This window comes from Odontomachus brunneus, unplaced genomic scaffold (assembly GCF_010583005.1).
Source record: "Odontomachus brunneus isolate Ranch 3 - 2012 unplaced genomic scaffold, Obru_v1 Obru_scaffold_080, whole genome shotgun sequence".
NCBI classification, from domain to species: Eukaryota; Metazoa; Arthropoda; class Insecta; order Hymenoptera; family Formicidae; genus Odontomachus; species Odontomachus brunneus.
Genome location: NW_022639530.1, coordinates 757,200 through 769,419, shown reverse-complemented (window position 1 = coordinate 769,419; position 12,220 = coordinate 757,200). Strand labels below are relative to the sequence as shown.

Sequence of the window (12,220 nt, the reverse complement as noted above, 5' to 3'; positions counted from 1 at the left end):
ATATATATATATATATATATATATATATATATATATATATATGTATATGTATTTCTGGATATATTTAAATTAATATCTATCAAAATATTAATGGAATAAGTCTGAAAATGATATATGTTACTACATTTTGTAATAATTTTGTAAATACGATTATAAATATAAATTATGCTTCCAAAGTGCCGTCGACAATCTTCTTCTTTTTCTAATAATTCACAAAAGTTAAAAAATTGTTCTGTAGTCTTAAATGGTATTTGGATGTCATTTTTTTCATAATAATTTTGGCTTATATTTGTAAGATTTACGTTTCTTGACAATAGTATATTAAATTTTTTATTAATTTCTATATTTGCTTTTTCCACTGCATATTCCAATTTTTTAATTTTCGTTATAATCAATTTCATACCTATAAATAAATAAATTGTTGAACATATACATATAATAGAAATTAAATATAATCTATTATTACTTACATTCTAAATTTTCATCTGTAGTAACATTTTATCGAAAATTTTCGTCGGTATTTATTGTTGATGTTTCAGTGTTTATATTATCTTCTACAAAAAGTATTGGGTTTGATAAGTTCTCTATTGATTTTATTGATAACTCTGCAATTTAAATTAATATGTAAATTAAGAAAAGGAGTATAATAATCATTCTTTGTTCTATTTGTAGTATGTTTATCAACTGAAATTTATGGTAACTCACCACATTCTGACGAATTTATTAAATTCTGGTTATCTTTATCCTTGTTTAATACATTATTCAGAATTTTATCAACCTCATTCTTTTTTTTATTTTTAGATTTTACCTGTTTAATTATTTGATCTATTTTTTGCATATAATCACTTTCACAATCTGTCGTAAAAGCATAATTTTTTTCTTTTGATTTTTGTAAGCGTTCCAATGCTTCTTCGTAATTATCTATTAAAATAAATTACGAATATGATATATATATATATATATATATATATATATATATATATATATATATATTACAAAAATATAGTGATTTTAAATGTAATGTTTTAATGCAATTAATAATATATAATATCAATACTTAAACTTGATTTCTGGTTATAGTGTCCAGTTTGGATTTGTTTCCGATATTTCAAGAATATTTGAGTTCACTTCTTGAGATGCAACCTAAAATTTTACCTGGATATTGTATTAACCTGGAAAGCAAGTTAAGTATTAGCCCTAGCGTGGAAACCTAAACTTATATATGTTGTGTGTCTCGATGTGTATATACAAAACAGTGCGTATATACATTTGTACGAATTGTATATTATACTGAGATATTATACATTGTATCTAGAAGATGAACCAATTTAATATAGATATCTATGATTAGATATTATAGATATGACATAAATATCTACGATTTCATTCATCAAGAGAATAGATTAAATTATTCTAGGCTTGGTGATGTTAGATTGCATTAGTTTAGATTAGATTAGTTGATTAGAATGGGTGATGGTAAGTAAAAGTAAAAATTTGTGTGTGTGAAGGAGGAGGTAATCGGAAAAAAAAGATAAAAACTCAAGTACTCTTAAGTTTTTACTCAAATTTCGTCGAGACTGTGGTATTTTAAATGCGATTTTCAATCAGTTTAACTTAAAATTAACGTTTACAAATGATTTAACAACATATTAAAAAGTATAAGAAAACATATATAAGAAAAGTTCCATCGCTTAGGCAAAAAATGGCCTGTTTTACCTATTCTGCTTTCGTTGATTCGACAGTTGCGACATGACTTCGCACGTGATTTTTCTTGTCCTCGTATAAGCCAGCGGTTCTAACCATAGACATGTAATATATAGACTGAAAAAATTTGGCTGAGAAAATGTATAGAAATTAGAAAGAGCAAAATGCTTTGGAGTCCCTACCTATCCTTATCTCTCAGTATCTATTCCACCAATTCGCTTCTCCCCTACCACGTTTTCTGACAAAGATAGAATAGGGTTTCAAACCATTTTGCTCTTTCTAATTTTCGGACGTCTTTTCATAATGGGAAAGATAGGGAACACGCAGTCTATATGTTATATGTCTATGGTTTTAACGCACATCGATACGCGCACTCTCACAACGGAGGCTTCCTTGCGCGAACAAACACGCGTCGCATGACAAATACGAGAGGACCGATCACGATCGCAGATAATTCCGCTTCGCGACAGCCATTTCCGCGGTCGCTTTTACAGCGGACCGCGCGCGGATTTGCAATGGTAATGCTTCGCTAAAAATTTCACCCGGGCGCTTTAGAGACACCGTTTGACATATTTTATTGCCCTCGTGCATCGCGCGCACGATGATCGACGGCCGCACCTGCGGCGGCGCGCGATTTTATTTTACCCCTTTTCCCCTCGTTTTTGCCTCTTTATCGCATTGTTCGTGGTTAAGCTATACCGCCCGGCGGAACGCGTGTTTTTCATCGTTCGTGCTCTCCTTCCGGTCGCGCTCTGTTTTCTGTTGATAATAATGCCTCTTCCCCGGCCGGCTCTGCGCGCTCTCGCAACGCGGTTTTAACGTTGATGGGATTTTATCTTCTCGACACGTATACATACATGCACATGCGCGCGCACGATACACACACATATGTATATTGATCAACTCTTTATTTTATCTGGTTATATACTCGATTTCAATAATTGCATTAAGCAAAATTACTTTTATTACGTTTATTACGCGAGATAATGTAATATTATACTACTATATATATATATATATATATATATATATATATATATATATATATATATATATATATATATATATATATATATATATATATATATATATATATATATATATATATATATATATATATATATATATATATATATATATATATATATATATATATATATATATATATATATATATATATATATATATATATATATATATATACAAAAAGCTTTATTCTAACTATACAGAAAACACAATCTATTAAAAGATATCTTAAAGACGCCCAAAAGATGTTCTACATTCCGATCTTTAAGACATTTTAATAGATTGTGCTGTCCACATAATCTTAATCTAATCTGTCCACTTCACTTAAATTTATTTACTCACGATGGAGGATGTTAACATGAAATTTTAAAACACCTAAAACTTTGTCCGAATGTTCTTAAACTACAATTTTCCCTTTCTCAAGTGTAATATATTTTCCGATTTTATTGACACTTAAGAAAAAATACTTACGTTTCAAAAGGAATATTTTGCAATTTTTGTATAATAGATATGTAAAACAAATATATAAAGGAGTATTTACAAATATATAAAGGAATATTTTGTTTTTTTTCGTACAACAGATAAATGAACACATCACCGATATGACTCTTAGGTCAGCTGAACACAATTTCGCCCATTCTGTCTATGATTTGTGCATTTCTCTTTCTTTTATCTGTAACATGTAATGTTTTGCAATCAGCATTTTGTTATCGTGTAGATTTGATGAGGCTCATGCCGAAAATAAATTTCCTCCGCTGAAATATTTATAGTTGTGTTCGGAGATAAGTTTACAAATAGTATCATATATCTGCACATACACAGCAAAATATTATTCTACTGCTTAAACAGACGATAAATCATTTAACTTTTTTTTCAAAGTAATGTTTGCTTTCAACAAAGAATATTTTTTTAATGAGAAATTTTTTAAAGAATATTTTGGTAATACACTTCTCATAAATTTTACGAGAACTTACTGCCATATATATTGTTGTAAGATTGCGACAAAGTTTTTATTCAGAAACATTGCAATGTAACATTATAACAACGTTGCAACAATATTAAATGTAAATATAAAAAGTAGTGCAATATTAAATATAAATATAAAAAGAAATTTATTTCTCATATTTCGTGAACCAAACGTTGTCACACATATAATCTCAAACGTTCTCGCGTATCTTCTTTCTGTAGGCCTTGATTCTAAATGACGCGGCTGGCACTTATCCATGTCCTTGACTGCAAAGTGGTGCTTGATTTAGATGATTAAGCGACGATTCTAATGCTCCGAAGATATTCTTACGATTTGTATTCCTACAATGTATTCTCTTATAATGTTCTCAGTCATATTTATATTTATATTTATAACAGTATATATTTATATTTATATTTATAACATATTTATTCAAACTATTCAAACAATGCAACAACATTTGACGTGGGATGAATACTGATATAATGTATATCAGTGAACCAGTGATTCCATGATTGTTTTTAGACTTTTGCTTTTAGACTTTTAATGGAATATTGCAATAGTTAATCCAAACAAAAAATAGTTTAAAACAAATTCTAAGAAATCCATATGGAATCTCTCTCTCTCTCTCTCTCTCGAGTTATTAAATTAAAAAAAAATATTTGAAAAACATTATTTTAAACAATAGTATTTTTTATAAAAATAATATGGTTTTCTTCAACAAGATAACAATTTTATTTTAAAAATAATATTTTGTATAAGAATATCATATTTTGATGAAACAAAATTGAGCAAGTAGGAATATTAAATCTAAAGAAATCTCTATCTCTGAATAATCTTTATCTCTGTGCGAATTCTGTGCAATATACAAGTGTTTTTAAATACTTAAAAGCCATGGATGTAGTCATATAAGAAAAAGTGTGTTTAGCACTGCAAGTGCTTCGGAATAATGACTAAATAAATCATATTACTTCATTTGTCGCTTCAAAGCATTGTGTCGAATGGACTCTGTGTAATCCTTTTCGTCTAGTCACTGTTTATGTAATTGGTGTAAGTACTAGATAGTTCTGACGTCCAATTTCTATTCAAGATTTACCGATGATTTTCTATCTCGTTACTGTATAATTTTATTCGTCTAACCACTGTCTATGTAATTGATATAGTTACTAGACAGTTCTGATATCTAATTTCTATTCAGGATTTACCGATGATTTTCTATCTCGTTACTATGTAATATTTTCCATCTAGCCACTATTTATATAACTGGTATAGTTACTAGATAGTCCTGACATTCAAAAGACTGAGTAAGAATATTTAGCCAGTCACTAGCTCGTGACTGGCTAGAAAACTTATCTAATCATTATTATCTAGCTATTAGTCTTGAAAACTGTTCTATTAGATATATTTTTTCTCGGGTAAACAGAAACTGGCCAATAATTAAATTTCCTGATCAGTTACTGACTAGATTCTGGTTTATTTTCTGCTCAGGGTGTAACCTTAACAATAAAAATTTCTTTCTATTTGCTTTTCGCTTTTAATCTTATAAATTATTTGCGGATCACGTATAAATCTTGATCAGGATCGTATTATAATCGGTTATATGACAGCAAGATATAGAGTTCTCTTTATTCATTGGACGTCGATCATGAATCGAACGCGACTTCTCATCGAATTACTACGGATTTTTATTGCGGCTGTGTAACGTAATCGCCGTTGTAATTCTATGCTGAAACGGATTGCTTTACAACCAACGTAAACGTATGCCTCTCTCTCGACGATACCATCGCTCCACTATTACGCAAAATATAGGTTCGTGTGTATTCCGGTGCAACAATACTGCACTGTTAATGCAGCAGCTCGCGTAGACGGCTTCTGGGAACGATATTACGCGACGGGAAAGAGTCAACTTAATCGCCTTTATCGACTTATGTGGCAGAGCGTTTCCTCTCTGAGCTCCTTTCCTAAACGTGTATAAGTAATTGAAAGATAAGCAGCGAACGGCGAAGACATAACATGGCAAACTGTAACAAAGTTAACGTGATTACGGACAAAAATCCCAAACGTTATTACAAGCGATTGATGTTAGTATAAATAATCATGATAACGAAGCGAGAAAAGTAAAGAAAGATTTTAGCGAATATCCTTCTTCTTTATGACTCGAATTGAGGCGGGCTTTTCATATTATCTATATTACTTATTCGGCATAAAAGTAATATTAGGAGAAGTATAATTTTATCTAATAAAATAAATATACTTTTATAAATCTCGATCGTAAAAAAAAAATGCATGATACTCGATATTAAACAAGTGCATTTTTAAAAATGATTTAATAAATTTTCTTTCACAATATATAATATAAATATCAAAGAAGTCATATAATATAATAAATTCGATGTATTACAGTTAAAATAATACAATATGATTTCAATAACATGGAATTATATTATAACCGTATAGTCTACACATTTCTCATTTACTTCTATGTTATTATGTGAGAAAAAAATAAAATAAAAACGATATTTAAAACTGTGATAATTTACGCACAATTTAATATTACCTAATTAAGGAAAATATTTAATTATACTGTGTCACACTGACTGAATATTGAATTAATAAAATCTTTAGCGACGCGTATTACCTCATACGCGTCTTACTTCAAACGCTAATTACATATAACGATAACGATTATGACTGGTAAATGACTGGAAGAGACCAAGATAAAATTAAATAATTAAAAACCAGATAACAGATTAATTTTCAAGATTTTATGGAGGAGAGACATCTGTACAAGTAACTACGGTGATTACTTGTACAGACTGTGTGTACGTATATGTATACATACATATGTCGAACACACATACGCTATTCGATCTGTCGACGAATAAACGCGTCTATCGACGATGACCGCGAGAAATTGGAATACTTCCGGAAAGAGCCCGGGATTCCCCGGTGCGCGCAGGGTGAAACTAATCGCGCCGAATCGCCGCGGAATCGGTTCGCGCGCGAAACATCGAAAGCGGCTTTCGAATCTCTGAAACCGTACGGTAGCTATGGTATTCGCTATTCAACTCGGACTGCGCGGGCGAGCGTCAAATAGTTTTGAACGGCCCCTGGAAAGCGGCCCTGGCATATTTCAGGAGCTTTTGGTGCTTGGAAACGATTCGTGCCAATCTGCTGAAATAGCGATATACCGCCAGACGAATGTCGAGTTAATTGGGAGGGAAATAGGCGCCGGAAGTTCGCCAGAGTATCAGTAATATGAGTATTTAGCTGGCTTTTAAACGGCAGGAAGCCGGCCGCGCTTCTGTATATTGTGACTGAAAAATGAAACAGCTTTGCAAAATAATGCCAGCATAAAAGATAGTGCGCGCAGTATTTTGCGTTTCACTGAGGAAAATTTAACGATAAATTGTTACTCGTGATATAGCAATGCGAAGAAAGCAATTTGAAGTATTCGAACGATAATGCAATTCGTTATTCACCCTGGCAGAGAAGATATGCAGGTGTGCCAAGCTGTTTTCTTCAACAAAAACGTCAAAACATCAATGGTTTACAAGATAGAAGCGATCGAAAAAGCGGGGCATTCACAAACTAAACTTTGATAGCAGAATTATTACTTTTTCAAACAAATTTTAAGTGAATTTCGAATTTTACTTTGAAACTACAAAGTTATGTTGAAAATTGGAATATACTTATGAATAATTTCTGGATATTTTCAATAAAAAAAAAATTATTTTGAAATTGTTAAAAAAATATGTCGATATAAACGGTCTAAAGCATTCTATATCTGAATAATTGCGTATTGTTTTTATTTAAAATATAAATAACAACAGAAATTCTACAGTATTAATATATAATATATAAACTTTTTTGATAAGACAAAGGTTGGGACTTGGTTAGGTGGCGTGCATGAGAGCGAATGTGCGTAGATTAGTCCATAAGATAAAGGTTAAAATTAAAATTACAAATTTGATATTGCACGTATAATAAAAAAACTTGTGTGACGAATCTTTTATCTGATCTGCTTATGAAGTTAATAATTAATTATGTAAAAAATGTATCCTGATTACTGGTTTTAATTTAACGCGTTATTAAGATTGTTTGAAAAATCGTGATACATAATAAAGTATTGTATAATTTTATGTAAATTTATAGAATTCGTGATACATAATAAAGTATTGTATAATTTTATGTAAATTTATAGAATTTTATTAACTAATCGAGCACAACGTGACATGCAAAATTCATGTAATACATTCTATCGAGTTCTATTATTATACTTCATCATTTAAAGGCGCTAATTATTATTTTAGGCTAAAAAAGCGACAATACTCGGGTATTTATTTTAAAAAATTAGAAATTAATATATTTGGGTTTTATAAAATAAATATTCAATATAAAATAAATATAAAATAAATATTCAATATAAAAGCTGTAAGGTTAACAAAATAAAAAACAAAAGATAAAAGTCGTACATTGGATTATGCTTAAATTAATTGTATCAAACCGATATCTAAAGCATCGAAGCCTGTAATAAACGTTTTGATCCATTTTGGGACCTTCTTCAGTGTAGAAAAAAACCCGCCAATTAGTTTTGTATCGCACATGAACAATAACATAGATATAAATTGCAATTAGAACTAGACTAAAAATAATGTCGCCACCATGGTAATCTTTCTAGCTGTTCGACGTACTGTCCAATACCGGATATCCAAACTCAAAGAATAAATATCTAAGATGGACAAAAGTGTCGTGCAAATCTTCTAAATTCGAAAAGAGTCAAGAGTGTAAAAATGTAAATTAGATACCTGAGTCAGCAGTCACATGACTGGTCATGTGAAATCCGACATCAAAACAATCCGAGTAGAAATTTATCCAGTTTCTGATCAGTAACTGTCCAGAAATTTTTGGTAACTAACTAGTTTTTAGTCAGTTTTCTTGACTAGAAACTGACTGGTTTGGTCGACGCTCATTTTGTCAAAAACTTGATAGTTGAACTAGACAGTTTCAGATCAGGTTTTAACTAGATTTTGATCAGTATCTAATCTGTTTATTAGCAATTTCTGTGCAGTTTTTTACTAGTTTCTACGTAGTTTTTTTTACTATTTTATAAGCATTTCTTTATTATTTTCTAATCAGTATCTATTTTTTTTCAGTTTATTAATATTTATAAATAATTTAACTATATATGTATCGAAACCATAATTTTATTAAAATTAAATTTTTATAATTTTTATTTAAAAACATTTTTTTATCTTTAATATAATATTTTATTTTATTTGGCCACTATCTCAAAAAAATTAGTCAGTAATTTCCGATTTTTTGCTGGACAGAAAATGCACAGCATTTCCTTACCATTTTTCTTATATAGTTTCTGACAAATAACTGGCCCAAAAATACTGAACAATATCTTCAGAGTTTTTAATGGACAGAAACTGTCCAGTATTTACTTACTATTTTTTCAAGTCCAGTTTCTGACTAGTAATTGGCCATGACAAAATAGTCAGTATTTTCTGCCAAGTTTCAAAACAGTAACTATCTAATTAATCCTATTCAGTAAAAACTGTCTAGTTACTGGCCAATAATCAGTTTTTCCCTGAGATGTTTCTACTTGGAAATGTATGCAAATTCAAATAAATTCAGGAGTTGCTCGCTTCGGAATAAACATGCGTTGTACGAAACATTGTTACGTATATGTATTACAGTTTATTGATAGCTGGCAAGGTCTGCATCTTATAATGCTTATCGTTTTCTACTGAAACTTTGTAAAACTGGTAGATATATGTCGTCAAGGAACTCCCTGTCACTTTGAAAATTAAGTTTATTCGGTGATTTGCTTTTTTAATAAATAATATTTTTGAAATAAGTCTCTTTTTATAAAATGGTTTTATATCCGCATATAAAATCTCTTATCCCAATCAAAAACGTGACCAGAATTCAATATATGTTTTTGTACCATAGACAACTGATTCAACGCATAACACAACTAAATTCAATGCATGGCTTTCGTAGGCCTTTTATCTATTTTTTATTTGGATTTTATATATGTAATTAATATATTTACATTAAAAAGTATTCCATAATTATTTTGTGTGCGGGAATAACATTACAGCGTATTCATTACTTGCTCTCACATGTATAGTTCTCGTATACATAAGTCTTGCATGTGTGTACAATAATCTGATCAAAAAAGATTTTTATAAAATAGTGCTATAGTTAAAGTCTTTTAGGCCAGAATTTTTATTTTCGAACAATTGCATTTTCTGGCTCATTTTAGAGAAAGAATTTATATTTTTTTTCTTAAAATTTGCTTGTTTTATTAAAAGACAAAATAAAAGGGAAATAAAAAATTTGACTCGGAAAACTGTAAATATAATACTGCTTTATGAGAAACTTTTTTATTTTCTTTATTGATCTACTATACTAACATAAATTATACAAACTAGGGATGCATGCAAGAGCTGTAGACAATGGATGCTGTGACATTATTTCCGCATAAAAAATAATTTTAAACTTTTTTTAATGCAAATCTAATTACCTAATTCGCAAAACGACGAAGAGCCGTAATAAAAGAGGATTTTTAATGCAAGAATCTAAAAAAAAAAAAACTATCGCGGGACCATGTCTGTTATCGCAACAAGAATCTAGCTCGCGTTTGTTCAAATTTGCTCTAATTAGAAACTTTTTGCCGGCTCATTTTCAGTCGGTCTTCCACGACGAAGATCACCCTTCGACGAGCGTCGTCTAGATCTATCTACCAGCGGCAACGTGTCTCGAATACTTCGGCAGTTTTAGTGACGGTTGGGTCATTTGCCTACGAAGGGGCGGACAGTGCGCCCCGTATGGCCTGCGAGGGTTGGTGAGAAGGGGATGTATGGAGTCGTGGTAGAACGCGGTAGAAGGCGAGACTGCCGCGAGAATTTTCGCGTAAGCAGTTTTGCAGCTCGGCCTCTGTCGAGTGAAACGACTTTAATTAGGCAACTCGCTAACGACCCGACGGCAACATAAATCACCGTTAAACCTCCCCGACTACGCCCGAGAACCACCCCCTTCACTCCCGTCCTCGTCGGCTTGCTTATTCTCTCTTTCTCTGTCTCTCCCTTCCTCTTTCTTGCCCTTCTATCTTTCTCTCTCGTTTTTGCCGCGGTATCACTGCTGGTATCCTTTCTGCTCGTCGCGATGGTCCATTATCGTCTGTGATGGACGAAATACTTTGTTACATAATCCATGAATACGCCCATCAATGAATCATCTTTGAGAAGTAATAAAATATAAATTCGCATGTGTGTCGATAAGATATTATTTTGAATGAATTTGCTTCATGGCAATATTATTTTTATATTTACACTTAGAAAAATTATCCGATAAAAAATTAACAAACGTTTCCGATTCAATTTCTATATCTCATTAGGATATCCGATTAAATTTTATTGGATACTTCAGATTATAATAACACTTCATCAGATAAACCGATCAAAAAATTATGAATCGATATTTCTCATCGGAATTTCCTGATTGGTAAAAATTTTCTGATTGGCAAAAATTTATCGGTATTTCAATCGCAAATATCCGTTTGCTAATTTTTTATCGGATAATTTCTCTCAGTGTACTCTATAGGTGCATTATTCATTGAGATTAGATTGTAAAACTTACGTAAAAACTTTTAAAGAATTTATAGCAAAGTTTGATAAGAAACCGGCAGTAATTAGTTTTATAATTGCGATACTGTACGAGACACTAAACTCTTTAAATTTCTTCGAATGAAATCTTATTCAAAACAAATGAAAACCCGTTTGAAGCGATAATAAATATCGATATCGTAAGAATCAATTCTTTGAATATTTGCTACGTTAAAGTATATAATATGAAATATCTTGCGGAATATTTATTTAAACGAAGCTATTCTTTTGAAAAAAAGATATTTATTTCTTTTAATAATGAGAGAATTATGTAAAAAAGAAGTAAAAAATAAAAAATTAATAATTTATTAAACTATTTCTTTTTTATTAACGACATTTCGATGATAATTTTTGATTGCCGTATGATTTTTATAGTTGTCGAGTCCTTGAAACTTGAAGTCCTCATTAAGATTTGCGTCAAGGACAGTAATAAATTTTTTTGGACAAAAATTGTTAAATAATGATGAATCTTTATTTATTGATAACTTTTCAATAAATAATGACTGCGAAGTAAAACTTTTTGAATGTTATTCATCATTTTTACAATATTAAGGTTAAGGTCGTCGAAGGTGACAACCATAAACTGAACATTTTTATCGAGTGCTTTCTTCTATATAAATAAACAATTCGAAGTGACTTCGACTTGGCTGTCACTCAGCTTTATAGCAATATGAATATATCATTTTTGCTATGTAACTAGAATCCAACTAAGATTCGGATCTATTTTAGAAGGAACATGAATGTCTGATAAATTGGATTGAGTCACTCCTGGAGCGATCCAAACTCTATTAGAGAGATTATTTTAGAGAGAGAGAGAGAGAGAGAGAGAGAGAGAGAGAGAGAG

At 30.7% G+C, this 12,220-nt stretch overlaps 1 protein-coding gene and 1 long non-coding RNA gene across 3 annotated transcripts in view; one reads left to right on the top strand and one right to left on the bottom strand.

The window, feature by feature from the left end:
• Positions 1-3,358, bottom strand: part of LOC116847558 — a 3,996-nt gene extending 638 nt beyond the window's left edge. Inside the window, exons 1-5 of one of the 2 annotated variants that reach the window (XR_004378786.1) lie at positions 3,202-3,358; positions 1,058-1,172; positions 706-921; positions 471-605; positions 57-403 (exon numbers count right to left, since the gene is read on the bottom strand). This is a non-coding gene — a long non-coding RNA (uncharacterized LOC116847558). Of the gene's footprint in view, positions 1-56; positions 404-470; positions 606-705; positions 922-1,057; positions 1,173-3,201 lie in introns of those variants that run through there. The other variant, XR_004378785.1, reaches the window with a different exon arrangement.
• LOC116847556 (UDP-glucuronosyltransferase 2B20-like) overlaps positions 1-12,220 on the top strand; it is a 78,681-nt gene that overhangs the window by 3,987 nt on the left and 62,474 nt on the right. The gene's annotated exons all lie outside the window — the stretch shown is intronic.